Genomic DNA, 15,561 nt, shown 5'->3' on the forward strand with positions numbered 1-15,561 from the left:
CCTGTTCCCCAGGCACCAGTCCCTAATCTTCATTTAGCCTTTGCCTCTGAGTGGCCTAGCCTCAGCTCTCCATCTGTGCGCCTTAAATCCCATTTATCTTCTTAGCACCCCAGACTTGGTCCGCCCCGCCCCCCCCCCGTCCCCACTTGCAAATTACAGCCCCTCCCTTGCGCTTCCTCTGGAGCTCCAGACAGAGTAGAGTAACCTTTGAGGTGCTAGGAAAAGTGATTTAAACTGGGTGCAAGAGACACAGAGGGGCGTGGGGAAAGAAGGGTCCTGCCAGCGGAACCGAGGCACCCCAAGAGTTCAGGGTCAAGACCCAGCCGAGGACCCTGAACCCTCAGTCTGAGTCAACGAACTCCCGCGGAGTGTCGAAGTCGGTCCCACCCAGGCCCCCAATCTAGGTCACCCACGGGGAAGGGCTGAGCTGGGGGCTGTCTGCTCCGGAGGTGGGCGAGGAGTGAATTGATTCAGACCCTGCCCCTCGCTCTTCCACTAGATTGTAATTCCATCTCTGGCGGGTCGAGCCGCCCTCCCTCCGGCGGCCAGTGCGTCCCTCCCCTCGGCCTCCAGCGTCCACTCCCCAGCCCCGAAAAGCCCTGCAGCCGAGAGAGCCCGCTTCACTCCAGCACGCCAGGCTCCCAGCTGCTGCCTTGCCTCCTCGGACTCCCGAGGGGCTCCTGATTCAGCTCCCTGGGCTCCCCGCCTTCTCATCCGCGCGCCACTGGCGTCCCCACGTCCCCCCAGGAGACGCCCTTTCCCCGCGCGCCCGGGACTTGGTGAAACTTTGCAGACACCGTCGTCGGTGAGATGGATTTAACCCCAACCTTCTTGCTCCGTTTCTTGCTCCTGGCCTGCAGCCTCCCACTCAACGCCGTGTCACTCCGAACCGCTCTGCGAAAATCAGGTAAAGCTCTCAGTGCGCTCCGAGTCATGGTGCCCGAGCACCCCGGGTCCTGGCCTTTGGTGGGGTACAAGAGCAGACAGCTCCACACTGCTCTCACCGCTGACCGGCGTGGGCTCAGCCCGCGTAGGCTGTGTTCAGTACTCAGCCGAAGGGTGAGCCTCGCCCTCTCCTAGCTCAGGCGGTTCCAGGGAGATGGTTTTAAAAAAGAAACAAACCAATCTGTTTCCCGGAGCTAGCAGCGGTGGTGGGCTCTGTATGGGACCACAGACTGCTAAAAGTTGGGGGCAGCGATCGCCCTGTCTCGGTTACTGAGGGCTGAGAGAGCGCAGAGGACTTCAACAGCTCCTCCTGCTTCTTTGAACATCTTATTGGTTTCATACTGCCTAGAGCCCAGCCATTTCCTGTTGAGTGTCTGAAGGTTTGCCTGGAGCTCTCCTTCCTGGCTCCGGTCCTGTCCAAGCACTGGGTAGGGACCTGCGCTTGCTTTCTGTTTTGGGGATACTCTTGCACCCTGGGGCCATTTGTGCAGAAAGGAGCCCTCAGTGGTTTAACCTGATCTTGTTTAGAACTCCTGCCTGGGCTCTGCTGTTCAAACAAAGATGTATGAGCTATAGGCTAGCAAATACAAAGCATTGGAGAGAATGTGGAGCCACAAAAACTAGCATTTCCTCTAGGTAAAAAGTATATTTTTTAAATCTACATTGATTTGGTTTGTGTCACGAGGGAAAGTAGAACATTCTAAACAATAAAGTTCCAAACATTGCTTCCGAATAACGATTTTTAGTCTTTGTTGGCCAGGACCATATTTAGAATTGTGAGAGAAAAAAAAATCTGCTTTTTCTTAGCTTACTTTGCAAGTGGGGGTTGTCTTATGGGATTAATTATGTCTTCTGAACAATGGAAAACAATCTAACTATCTGGATCCAGCCTGCAAAACCTCACAGAAAGTGGAGTCCCCCTTCACAATGTTTCTACAAGAAAGAGGCAAACCAGGAAAAATTATCGGAGTGCAAAGAAAATAATCTTGGCAGGCTCCCACTGAGCTGCTTAAATATATCTATAGGAAGTCGTAGGACTGTTGCCTTTTATCCTAGGAGATATCTCAGTCTTCAGGCTGCGTCTGTGGTCACCTGTATCCCCTTACCTGACTTGAAATTTAGGAACATTCTCAGTGTCCGCACCACACTGGGACTGGGGAACAAACCTCTCTGCACACTGTCCAGTTCATTTGGGAGGCAAGAGCAGCCAGCCAAGGTAGTTTCACATTAAACTGTCTTCTCGAATCTTCATACACCTCCCAGCATTTCAATATGAGGCTCCTTTGAACTTCTTTCCTTCAGAAAACTACACCATGCTCGCTCGCATTCTGCAGGTTTCTGCACACGAAACCACCTAGCTGCGTGTTTGACTAGCTCATGCATACATCCATGGCTCTTAGCCTGACTGACATATGCAAGGTCCCCTAAGGGTAAACTTCAAGCCATTTAAGTAGGGTGTAAAAATTATTGCACAAAGGCCCACTGTATACAATTGCACACGTTGTGCCCCATTTGTCCCTTTATTTCCTAAATTTCATCATTCCTCTCCTAAAATATGTTTTCTGCCTGGTTCACTCAGATATTCATGTCACCAATGTATCATGTTGGCTTCTTTGGCTTTCCTTGAAGTATGGATGGGGGGTGATTTTGAAAAACTTCCTTTTAAATGTTCTTGGCCCCACCAAGGTAGAAGGGATATTTAGACTAACTCTAGCCTAGAAGAAGCTTTTTTTTTTTTTTTTTAATTACTTCATAATTTTATCCAGACAATGGCTTTCAGGTTGAAAAGCTGCTTGGGTGAAAAATGACAGCTACTTCATAAACTTCAGGGGAATTTTTCCTTGTAGGCTCATTTACATCCCATGGAAAGACTAGTTTTTGATCCGTAAAATTGGTCCAGATTAAAAACTGAATGTGCCCCAGTCGGCTCAGATGTGAACAGCAAGAGAGCTCATTTGTAATCTCCCCCAGATACCAGCAAATCCTGCTCCGATCCATATGGGAGTGACTTTGTACCTTGTTTCCCTCCATAGAAATTGGCTTGTGTGCAGCGCTTGGATGGTGGTGTGGCCATCATGCAGGCATTCCAAAGCGGTCTGTTTTGTTTATCTATTCCTCTTTACTCTTTTGATAAGTACAGTTTAGTTAAGAAGTCTTGGATTCTAATTAACCCGAAGGCTGCCTCCCTTCTTTTAGAAAGAGATAAGTAGAAAAGAACACCTTGCCCCCTCACCCCAAGGTGCAGCACCTTCTGGCATTGAGCATTAGGAAAGAAAGCTCCACAGATGCCAAGACTCACAGGAGCTGCCACAGCAGTACTCCAAGGAAGTCAAATTAAATAATAATAAGTGACACTAATTAAGTGCTTGTTACACTGTTCTGAGAAGTGATTTCTGTAACCAAGCCAGCAGCCTTGTGGCTTTGTTTCGCTGAGGGGGAAACAGTGACTTAGAGAGAAACTCAATATCTCTCTTACCGGAGGCCACACAGAGGCGAAGTGGTGGAATGGGAATTTAGGCTCCGGTATTGGCACCACATCTCAGTCCTCGGCTGTCTTGTTTGTAGAACTGTGTATGTAGCCTTGGGTGTTTTCAAGGCTGAGTTCTCCAGGGACAGGGCCCTTCAACCTAGGTGGAGGGCCTGGCCTTGCTGTTCTGTGTGGGAGACCCGTGTGACCTATGGAACATGATGACATGGCCCTCGAGTAAAATAGTACCTAGACTACTGATGTGGGGTACAGGAAGATACTATCCCCCTGCCTCACATGTAAAGCATGTACATAGCCTTACAGAGGAATGAGCTTTCTTTTGTTAGACTTCTGGGTATTAATAATGTGGGGGCCAGAAGGTCACTGGAGTCCCTTGGGGTTAGGACAGTGAGAAGGTGGAGGGCGCTATGTCTATATCACCTTAACACACCACCCCCACAGGCCTCCAAGGTGTGTAAGCACAATGTGCTGGAAAGGCTTCACTCCTGTTCTGCTACAATTGGAAGCAAGTGAAAACTCCTCATTTGGCAATGGGGCTGAGAGGGACTGAGTGATTTGTCCGAGTTGACACCAAAAGCTGAACTGAGTTAGTGTGAAGACCCCCAACACCTGAGACCTGTAGCCTCTTGCTTCTGCTTCTCAGCAGGAATTTGGGGGGAGGGGCAGGAGAGTCACACAACTGTGGGGACAAGCAGGGAAGAAACCACCCATAGTCCACAGGCAGACCTGTAATGCTGGCCTTCATTATGAAGATCATTTCTAGGTAGCTCCATTGAGATGAAGACATTTAGAAAAATTCTCCCTTTTCAGGGATAGCGTGATAAGTTCTAACAAACATATTCAGTAATGAAACCCTCCACCGTTCAGCCTCAGCCAGCAATAACCACCTAAGGGGTCTGTATTCTCCCTCATCACCAAGGAGGCACCTGCCTATGAACTAGCTCCCCTCCTGCAGGCCTTTGTTTTCAAATATATGAATTATTTTCTTTGCTCAAGAATATAATCTGTGTTCCTTAGTAAAAGACCTACCCCTTTACAGTCCCTGGCAACTGATGATCCGATTTCTGTCCCTATAGTTTCGATTCTTCCAGAACATCATGCTTTGTGTAGGCTTTCTCATATCCAGCACAACTTTTAAGATCAATCCCTTTGCAGTGGTACTTATCAGTGGTTTGTTCCTCTGTTAGTGGTTAGTAGTAGTCTTCTGTACAGGTTTTAGATGACCACACTTTAACTGTTCACTAGGGAATGACTTTTTTAGGTGTTTTCAGCTTCAGGCTCTGGTGAGTGAGGCTCCTGTATGCAGCCTTATATGTGTCTCTGGGTGGATACTCTTATTTCTCTTCGTAAGGAGCTGAATGAGATCCCTGCTCCCAGAAAACACTAGATTGTTTTTCAGAGTGATTTTGCTGTTTCACATTCCTAGGAGCAATGTATGGAAATTCCACTCATCCTGGATTCCCTACAGCATTGGTACCTGTTCTAGTTTTGTTTCTATAGCTATGAGGGGGAAAAAAAAAACCCAAACCAAACCTGACAAAAAGAAAATTAGGGGAGGAAGGGTTTAGCTCAAAATTCCAGGTTGTTGTCCATCACGGGAAGTGACAGGAATTTGAGGCAGCCAGTTGTGTCATGTGTAGTCAAGAGCAAAGAGAAATAAATACACGAGTGCTCGCTTGCTCGCTTGCTTGTGCTCAGTGATTTCTCTGCTCTTAGATGGTCATGATCCCTCTGACTAGAGAATGATGCCGCCCACAGTGGGCTGGGCTTTCCTACATCAACCCATTTAAGATAATTCCCACAGGCCAATTCAATGTTGACAATCCCTTGCTAATACTTTCTTCCCAGGTCATTCTAGGCTGTGTCAAATTGAAAATTGAAGCTAACAATCAATGCACAATTGTTTCTTTGCCGTGTCTTTGTTTTTGTTTTGTTTCAGGTATTCTTTTTTTTGGGAGGGGGAGGGGGTTGGTTTTTGGTTGTTGTTTTTTTTCCAGACAAGTTTCTCTGTGTAGTTTTGGTGCCTGTCCTGGCTCTTACTCTGTAGACCAGGCTGGCCTTGAACTCACAGAGATCTGCCTGGCTCTGCCTCCCGAGTGTGGGGATTAAAGCCGTGTGCCACCACTACCTGGACTTGTTTCAGGTATTCTAATAGATGAACAATGATATGTCTCGTTATATTTTAATTTTTGTTTCCTTCATGACTAACGATATTGAACATTTGTCATGAATCATTTGCCTCTTAAATGTCTTTGCATCTTTTGACTTTTTCTGAAAAAAAAAATTGAGGTATTTGTTTTGTTACTGGATTTTTAAAGCATTCTTTGTACATTTTGAGTGCCATCTTTTATGTAGTCCAGACATTTGTTTTGAAAGCACCAGGTTCCCAAGTGCAATTTGCTGTTTTTTATGCATGTGTGTGTGCCCAGGAGTGGGTGGATGGGTATGCATGTAGAGGCCAGAGGACAACCTGGAATCTCATTCTTCTAAACCCTATCCACCTCTTTTGACAAAGGGCCCCATGTTGGCCTGGAGCTAACCAATTAGGCTGGACTTGCTGGCCAGGGAAACTCAAGGATACCCCTGTCTCTTTCTCCACAGCATTGAGATTACAAGTACATATCACCATGCCCAGAGGTTTTAGATGGATTCTAGAGGTTGAATTTGGGTCCTCAGGCTTGCGAGGCAAACACTTTACTGACTGAACTGTCTCTTCAGCCCTTTCTTTTTGTTTTCTTAATGATATCTTTCAAAAAGAAGAAAACTTGAATTTGGACGGGTCCGACTCATCTCTTTGTTATGATTATTCCATTTAGGAGAACTTAATCCATGATTATGAAAGTGTTCTTCCTTATCTAGAAGATTTTAAGCTTCCCTTTAGTTCTACAAGTTATTTTGAACTACCTTTTTCCATGAAGTGCGATTTTATTTATTTATTTATTTATTTTTATTTTTATTTTTATTTTTATTTTTCTAGATGGGGTCTCTCTCTACATAGCCCTGGCTGTACTGGAACTCAGTAGACCAGGCTGGCCTGTAACTCATAAAGATCTGTCTGCCTCTTCCTTCTGAGTGCTGGGATTAAAGTGTGTGCCACCATGCCAGGCCATGAGGTGTGATGTTTAAATCAAGGTTTCTTTTCTGATTTGTGGATGTGCTGTACGGCCTTGATTATACAGGTTCTATGCCTGGTGGTCACAGTGGCGGTGGGTCTATGGCTTAACAGATTGCTATGCCTGCTCACAGAAGCTGGTGCCATTCAGGCCTGCTCACATCCTCTTGCAGCAGATCAGGGGTGAGTCTGCTATCTCTCTGCAGGATCTGACAATGTGGCTCTTAGGGATGCCTCTGCCATGGACATCATGTCTGTTGCCTGGTGCCAAGAGTCAGGATAGGTATACTGGGGCTTGAAGATTTATGGATTAGATAGAGGCCAATACTCCCAATCCTAGGGTGTGAAGTTGTTCTTTATTGATACAAAATGCATGGCGTTATTAAATCTGGCCAAAGTATGCAGGAAAGAGAGAGCACATGGGTCCTGCTTTCCTTGCTGACCTGTGTCCTTTTTGCCTGAGGTCCCAAGGCCAGTGGGAGAAGGTAAAGCCGGGGTTCAGGGCTCAAAATTTTCCTGGAGGAGCTGGCATTTTCCGCTTTCTTCGGTACTTCTCCATCCATATAATTAGATTAAAATGAAGATCTAGGGAAATTAATAAAGAGAAAACAAAATCCTGGAGGAGGAGAGTTAGCTCACAGGCAAATACCTCTTTGGTGGATGGTGAAGAATCCAGGTCCCTCAGGGTGGTTTCTGCCACTGCTGAATAACACCAAAAGGCAAGGCATCAGGGATTGTCCTGGCATACTTCCCAAACACCACCCTCACCAAGTTCTCAAGAGACTGGCAATATTTTTACTTAGAACTACTTCTAGACCTTTCCCAAAGTATGTGATTTGGAGGCCTCGTCTCTTCTGGATGCCCCCACCTCCAATTTCCTTTTACTAGCCAACTCTATTTCATCACAGTGAAGTTGCATTGGTTCTTGGGGGAAAACGACTGAGCATACAAATCCCCCCTCTGTGTGTATGGGTAGATGGACAATAGATTGATAGATAGTAATATATAGGGATATATCATATGCATACATATGTGTGCTCTCATGCATGTGTAAAATCTAGTAGTTCCTAGCTAGTAATGCTCCATGAACTTCAGGGATCATGGCAGAAGAACCTCTGACTCGTCACCATGTTCGCCTCCTTTTCTACAGATTGATCTATCATATCTAATAACTACACTTGTTTCTATTTGCTTTTGTCTGTCTTTCTCTCCCTCCATGACTGTGATGATCGAAGCAAAGGAAAGAGTCAAGGTCAAGGTAGATGTGTAGATGTGGTTTAACACAAGGCAGTACTTTCCCTGGAGTGACTGATTTGGACAGAAAGAAACCAATTGGAGATATATCCATATCCATATCCATATCCATATCTGTCTTTTTTCTATCTATCTATCTATCTAAGAGCTAAGAGTTTAATAACCTTAGAATTCCTTAGGAAGTAGGAATATATCTATATCTATATAGTCTATAGATTTTCTTCTGTTCCCTCACCCCCAGTGGGTTAATGTGGCCTGAAAGTATCCAGCGATTCCAAGCTGGACTTATGAAAGCCATAGTCCCATGTGTCTGAGGGTTATAGTGGACCTTAGCATCCACATGGTTTGTCCTGTGAATGTCTTGTATTCCCATGTCTCACTCAGTGGGATAAGTAGGTTTATAGTATTTTCCAGATAAATGGATGAAAGATATATTTTTGTTTATTTGTTTTGTTAATTAAGTGAAAACAGGACTCACGTAACTCAGGCTTCCTCCAGCTCCCAACTTCTGTGACTCTGGGTGTGTACCACCACACCTGGCCTCATGGCGTCTTGATGGAAGCTGAGTGCTTGAACTGGCTAAGCCCCTGCCTCTTAAGGACCCCTGTATGTCAGGCTGCGCGTACTGGGAATTGCCTATAGATTCTGACAGGAAAAGAAAGGAAATATAGATAGCAGAGCCTAAGGTGCCAATTGTAGGGAAAGCCCCTCAAACCTGTTTTTGAGCCTACTCCTTGTGGACCTCCATTTTGAAGAAGGACCCAAAGTGTGGCCTCTATCTCCTGACATAAACCAGCAGATACAGTCTCCATGCTGAACTGATTGAAGAGGGGAGTCCCAGGTGCAAAAATTACAAACACGGCCAGCAGAGGGCGTACTTCCAGAGCCGGCCCGTCTCAGGCCTTAGGTGGGAGCCTATAGAAGTCCGCAACCATGCAGTAAGAATTTTTAGAGAACATCCCAGGCATCCATCTTTGAAACAAGAACTTCAGGAGAGTTGATAACAAGTGACTCACAGTCTACACGTGGAGAATTTGGGCTCCTCTGCCTCCGCTTCTTCATACCCCTGCCCCTGCTACACCACAGTATCTGTTTATCTCTTCCACATGAAACTGTGCCAGCTAGCAGCAGCATTTGGGCAGGTATACATTAAATTAAGCAACTGTGTATAGACTCCGTGGGATTTCTGGAGGTTAGCTGGGGGATTTGCTCTCTCCTTTCTTCTCTGGTTGCTGTTGTTAATGTTATGTTTTAGAGACGGGGTCTACCTTGATAGACAGCCCAGGTTAACTCTAAAGAGGTAATCCTCCCGCTTCAGGCTCCTGAGTGACTTGTGGACTTAAGGTACATGAATGACAGCTTTCTGGAGCCCAGCCATCCACACCCTCTTTCCCTTCTTGTCCGCTGAGGGATGACTGTGTGTGTAGAAGAGAAACCCTGCGGAAAGACTAACAGCCACACCTCATTCCACATAGCTAATCCTCACCCTCCATTCTTCTCTTACCCCTGTGAGGCTGGTTCATTTAGCCTGCATGGGTGGCTCCTGGCTGAGCAGACCTGTACACACTTCAATATTTCAGCAAATTTGGGGCCAAGCTCAGCTTTCTTGTTGGTTATTTGGTGACACTTGGAAAATTATGTAAGCTATGCAACCGTTCCCTAATTTCCTTTATCTGCAATTAATAAATGAGTAAATAATAATGTTAAGGAAAGTACCTACCTTCTAGGCTTGCTCAGAGGATTAATGAGGCAGTGCGTGTACCAAAGCATTAGATAGGACTGACTGATGATTACAGGCAAAACTGAAGAAACTTTTAAACTGGATTAGATGGAAAAACTTGAAAGATTGTATATGCATATGTATTTACAGGTATCCCAATAAACTCGAGCATTATGTTATCATTTCTTTTTTATCCTTTTCTATATATGTTAATGTATCATTGCATGTGATTTAATCTGTAGTGACTTATAAACATTTCAGATGTTTTTATAAATAATTTAAAAAATTGTTCAGCCACATACCTTGATTTTATGTTTGGAAAATTAGGCTGCCAAGAGCATGTGTTTCCTTCGAATGAACGACCTCTGTAAAACAGTATAACACTTGGGCGATGCTTGGATTTTACCTGGTAACAATTTCGGGTGAAGTTCTACAGAATAAAGGAAGGGAAGCTGTTTCTGAAAGAATATTCTCGGTTTGCTCTGTGGCAGGAGTCAGCACAAGTCTGAATGAAGTCAGACACTAAGAGATGGCACAGGTCTTAAGCACTGCTTAGTGGTGACCCAGACAGGTAGCCCAGGCCCGTGAACTTCCTGTAATGATTTTTCCATTTCCTTGGCTATAAGAAGTCCTCACTTCCCCCAGGTAACCTCACAGCTACCTTACTTTGAAAAATCAAAAGAAGTAAAGCAGGCCGGTGCCTTGGAAGAGCTGAAGTACTGTGTCAGGCAGGGTAAGATATGCCAGGCTGAACATCCATATCCAAACTCTGAAACCCCAAATCCAAACCTTCTTAGGTACTCACATAGCGCCTCAAATGGAAAAACCCACTGATGACTGGATATGTAAAATTTAGTTCCCTGCACAAAATTATTTAGAATATTCCATAAATTACCTTTATGCTCTACTTATAAAACAGTCGTAAAACATAAATGTTTTGTGGTTTGACTTGGAGCTCATCCCCAGCAAGTATCATTATACGTATGCAGATATTCCTGGACCTGGAAAAAAGTCCAAACCCCTCTCGTTCCAAATCAATTTGTCTAAAGGAAATTTGCCTGCTTCAGCTAAGAGCAGTCGCAGGAACCACTGGTATTTCAGCCAGGCCTGGCCAGCCTGGCCCTTCCCATAGCTCTGCTCGCCTCTGGTTTTATTTCTAACTCTCCCTTCTCACTCCCCTAACGACACTTGAAATGTGTTTCTTATCTGACTCGGCAAATACTGAGCAATTTCAACACTCGCGTTTGCTGACAGGGCACCCCCAAAATCCTGAATTAGTTTTAATACAACGTTAATGCTATTTATTTTTCCTGGTGCAATAAGTTTATATTAGCCTTTTAACAGTTTACACTGTGCAAAAGGAGTCGTATCAGCAGGCACTTTTCTGTAACATCTGGGCAGTTGGCAACATAATACTTAAATATAACCTGCATTTAAAGCCTTCCTTGGACAGATGGCTAATTTTATTGATCTAATCTTACACTTAGGAGTAGGTCCCATGATCCTTTGCTCGTAATTCTTGGAGTGAGCAGAGAAATAAATAAGATGGCCGGTGGTTGTGAATTAGGAGGCTGTTTCATGTCTGTGATTTATCTTTTAAATACTTCCATGTAAACAGTGGCAGTATGAATTGCTTGACTCTCTACCCTAAGGGAGTTTAGAGAATGCTCGCCATAACCCAGGTGGGAAGGCAGCACTCAGGGATACGAGTTTACATCTGTTCTCACCTCTTGGTGACAGTGTCATAGCATGGTTAAATGTGGAACATTGCCTCGGCCTTAGGCAGGCATCAATGCCCCTGGGCTTGTGAGTTATCATTTGAGCAATTTTAATGTGAAGTCCACTCTCAAAGAGAGCTGCGGAAGTAAATTCACGCAAGAAACTGTGTGTGTGGTGGTGCATGCCTGTGTCCTAGGACTTGGGAGGTGAAAGCAGGAGGCTTGTAAATTCCAGGCCATCAAGGGCTGCTACGTAGTGAGACCATCTCAAAGCCAAAACCAAGCAAACAAACAGACAAAACCAAACATCACAACAACAAACCCAAATTCACACGGAAGGGTTTGTGAATCCGTGTTAGATGTGTTTTCGTTAGTGAGATGTATGACTGGCTAAGAAGTTTGTACATGTCCCTCTGATTTAATCCAGCGAGTCCAGTTCAGTGTTTCCTTTGTGTGACAGCAAACTCATTTGTCCGCTCTAGGTTAGTGTGTCCTATTGTTAGAATAGTGATGTGTCTGTTGCAGCACAAGCAAGTAGGTGCTTGTATCCTTCAGGCCAATTAACATCAACCGCTGGAGGAACAGCTCTAAAGTTTGGTTTATTTCCCACTTATTCAAAGTCCAATGTGTGTTTTACTGGTTGGCTGTTCCTTCTGGACAACTCTCTTGTGTGTGGTGACCCGAGATCTTATCGTCCTTTCTTATAAGGCCACTATCTTCAAGACAGACCTCCAAGGAGGGAAGTGAAGAGCATGAAGGTTTGTGGGAGAGGTTTTATGTGTCAGAACAGACCACAGTCACATAGCCCCAACTGAACTGCAAGGGGCCCAGGAAATGCATTTTAGGTGCATACATGAGAAGAACCTGAACCTGGGACAGTAGTTGTCTCTGATGCATGATTCTGAAGTTTCTTAAAGGACCAAGAAGAGGTGTTACCAAATGTTTAGAAACAGGTCATCTACAGTTTTTTGTGTCTTTTTACCCCTGGATGAATTTGACCTGGAGTGTACTTTCATTGTAGTGTACAACCTTGCTTGAAAAGCAGGTGCTTACTGTTTAAGGCCATGTGCTGTTACTATATCAGAGTGAATGAAGAGAAGAGTAGCCAAGGATGGGTACTTGTAATGAAAAGAGTAGCCGAGGATGGGTACTTATGAAGAGAAGAGTAGCCGAGGATAGATACTTACAAAGAAAAGAGTAACTGAGGATAGATACTTACGAAGAAAAGAGTAGCCGAGGATAGATACTTACGAAGAAAAGAGTAGCCAAGGATAGGTACTTGCGAAGAAAGAGGTTCATTTGGACTCGTGGTCCTGATCTGAGATCATAGGCTGCACCTGGTGATATTTTGCTGGTAAGAATCCTGAGGTGGTGCCAAGAGGACCTGGGGCATAAAGAAGGGAGAGTCTGTGTATGTATCCTTGTCTCTCTTTTTATAAAGGCACAGTACCTAGGTATAAATGCTCTATTCCATCAGCCTTATCTAATCCTAATCACCTCCCAAAGGCCCCAGCTCTAAGCACTGTACTCAGATTAAATGTCCACCCTCTTCTCACGGTGGGGATTAAATTTCAACACATGTTACCTAGGGAGATGCAGGCCGATCATGTCCAAACTATGGGAGTTACCATCTGTTCTATTTGTCAGAAGCCACAGCAATATAAGGAAAGACCTTAAAAGCCAAACAATCCAATTGACTTGATCCGTTTGGAACAAGGCCCAAAATATGTAGAGAACTACATTAACCAGGGCATATTAGCGCCCCTCCATTGTGGTTGAACTCTGACAGTTCCTGAAGCTACAATGATTTGATTTCCAGAATGGAAATACTTAGTTCATCTAGGTATTCAACTAGCTTCCTTTGCACCCTCATAGCTGGTTCAGAGGAAACCTGACTTCAGGGGCATGCTACGGGCTCCCCATCAATCATGTGGCATAAAACCTACTACCTTCCTCTGGTATCCCAAAACTTTTCAAGCTAAGTGAATATATGCTGTATGTTACTACATGTTCTTCCATTTTACAAGAAGTAATAGTAATCCCTTTATAGTAGTAACTTCTGATTAGTGTGCTGGTTCTCAGCCTTCCTAATTCTGTGACCATTTAATACAGTTCCTCAGGTTGTAGCCACTCCCAATCATAAAACTATTTTCGTTGCTACTTCATATCTGTAATTTTGTTACTGGTATGAATCGTAATGTAAATATCTGTGTTTTCTGATGGTCTTTGGGGATCACGACTCATGGATTGAGAAAAACTGAATTAGAGCATGGATTTCTGGGGCTGGAGAGATGCTTCAGAGGGTGTCTTAGGCTTTCTTTTGCTGTGAAGAGACACCATGACCACAGTTGTAGACTGAAGTTTCTCAGTACTGCCTCGTCCCATCTGGGCAGCAACTGTTTTTATAAAATAATCACTCAGAGGTTTAATATTAATTACAAACTGTTTGGTCTATGGCTCAGGCTTGTTGCTAATGAGATTTTTATATCTTAAATTAACTTATTTCTATTTATCTCTATATCACCATGTATCTCATGGCTTTACCTGTGTTTCTATTACATCTTGCTTCCCTAGCAGCTCACAGCATCTCCCCGACTCTGCCTTTCTTCTTCCTGTATCTCTCGGATTTCCTACCTGTCTATATCCATAGGCTAAAATAGCTTCTTTATTAACCAGTTGTAGCAACAAATATTCACAATGTACAGAAAGACCTTTGTTTTTTTTTTTTTTTTTTTAAGGAAAACATTTAATTGGGGTGGCTCACAGTTTCAGAGGTTTAGACCCTTGTCATCATGACAGGACATGGCAGCATGCAGACAGACATGGTACCTAAGAAGGAGCTGAGAGTCCTACATTCTGATCTGCAGGCAACAGTAAGTGAGCCGTGTCACCGGCCATCGCTTGAGCATATATGAGACCTCAAAGCCCAGCCTCATAGTCACACACTTCTTCCATCAATGCCACACCTACTCCAACACAACCACATCTCATAATAGTGCTGCTCCCTTTGGGAACCATTTTCTTTCAAACCACCACAGAGGGTAAAGTTCTTGCCACAAAAGCATGAGGAATTACCAAGAACCCATGTTTAAAAATCTGCATGTGATGGCATGCACTTCCAATTCCAGCACTGGAGAGCTAAAGAGAGGAGCCTCTGTGGGACTTGCTGGCCAGCTAGTGTAGCCTAATTGGTGAACCTGAGGTTCCTGGAGTCCATCTCTGGCACCCACACACATGCACACATTCATTTATGCACATGTATACACATAAGTAAAAGATAAATAAAATAAACAAATGGTACTCAAATGTATAAACTAAAATAAAAAGTGAATAAAATAATAAAATAAATAAACAAATGAATGGTACTAAAGTATACAGACTAAAATTTTAGCCGCTCCATCCACCACTTTTCTAGAAGCTCCTCTATTTGTGTTCCATCACAAAAAGAACTCTTGAGGGTGGACAATTTATTCAGTAAGATGCTTCTTAAAATATGACAATCACCCTGTTCTGACAAGGATGAAGACAGTGTGGCTAGACCCTAGCGAGCATAAATTCACAGGTTTGGTTGAATGACTTTCCTGAGCACACCCAGAAAGATGATTTCCTTATGGCTTTGCCATCTTCATCCCATCAGGGCAGATGACTTAGAAGTAGGGAGATGTCATAGCCAAGACATGAACCTAGGCTGGCCAACGGTCTAGTCCTATTGCTTCTGGTCAGCCCAGAGGTGGATCTGTACCCGACAGACAAAGTAACAGTGAAACTCTTGGCAGCAGACTTGAGTCTCACTCTGTTGGATGGCTTGCTATTTCATAGACTTATTTGCTTTCCCAGTGTTGAATGTTATCCTCATATTGGTCTGACCTTGGAATAGCTCTCTATTGGAGAAATTATTTTGGCCACTCCACGTAGTTAAAAGGATATTTATTTAATGGCGTAACTCACAAATTAAGTAATGGGTAGGTCGCAGGGTCTGGGGAAGGTGTAATGCAGTCCAGCGGTGTTCTCCGGAGCTCTGCACAGTCAATCTGCACCGGTCAGCGTCCCAGCACAGAGAGAGCGCCCAGAGCGAGCGCTGGCCCATCCAGCTCTCGGGTCCCCAGGCGCCTCCCCTCGCCCCGCCTCGTAGGCGTGACAGTTGCCAGAGTCTCAATGGGGGTTGGAACTTCCAGAACCAAGCTGGAATGGCTACCCACTACAGCTCTCCTTTACATTACCCCTGGAGAGATCTCACCAGTGAGATTTCCTCTTCATCCAGTCTTCTTTGAAGAGGCTGTGTGAATGCCATGGACACTCTGGAATGACTGAGAACTGTTATGTT

The sequence above is a fragment of the Peromyscus leucopus genome, chromosome 11 (assembly GCF_004664715.2).
Source record: "Peromyscus leucopus breed LL Stock chromosome 11, UCI_PerLeu_2.1, whole genome shotgun sequence".
Classification (NCBI taxonomy): domain Eukaryota; kingdom Metazoa; phylum Chordata; class Mammalia; order Rodentia; family Cricetidae; genus Peromyscus; species Peromyscus leucopus.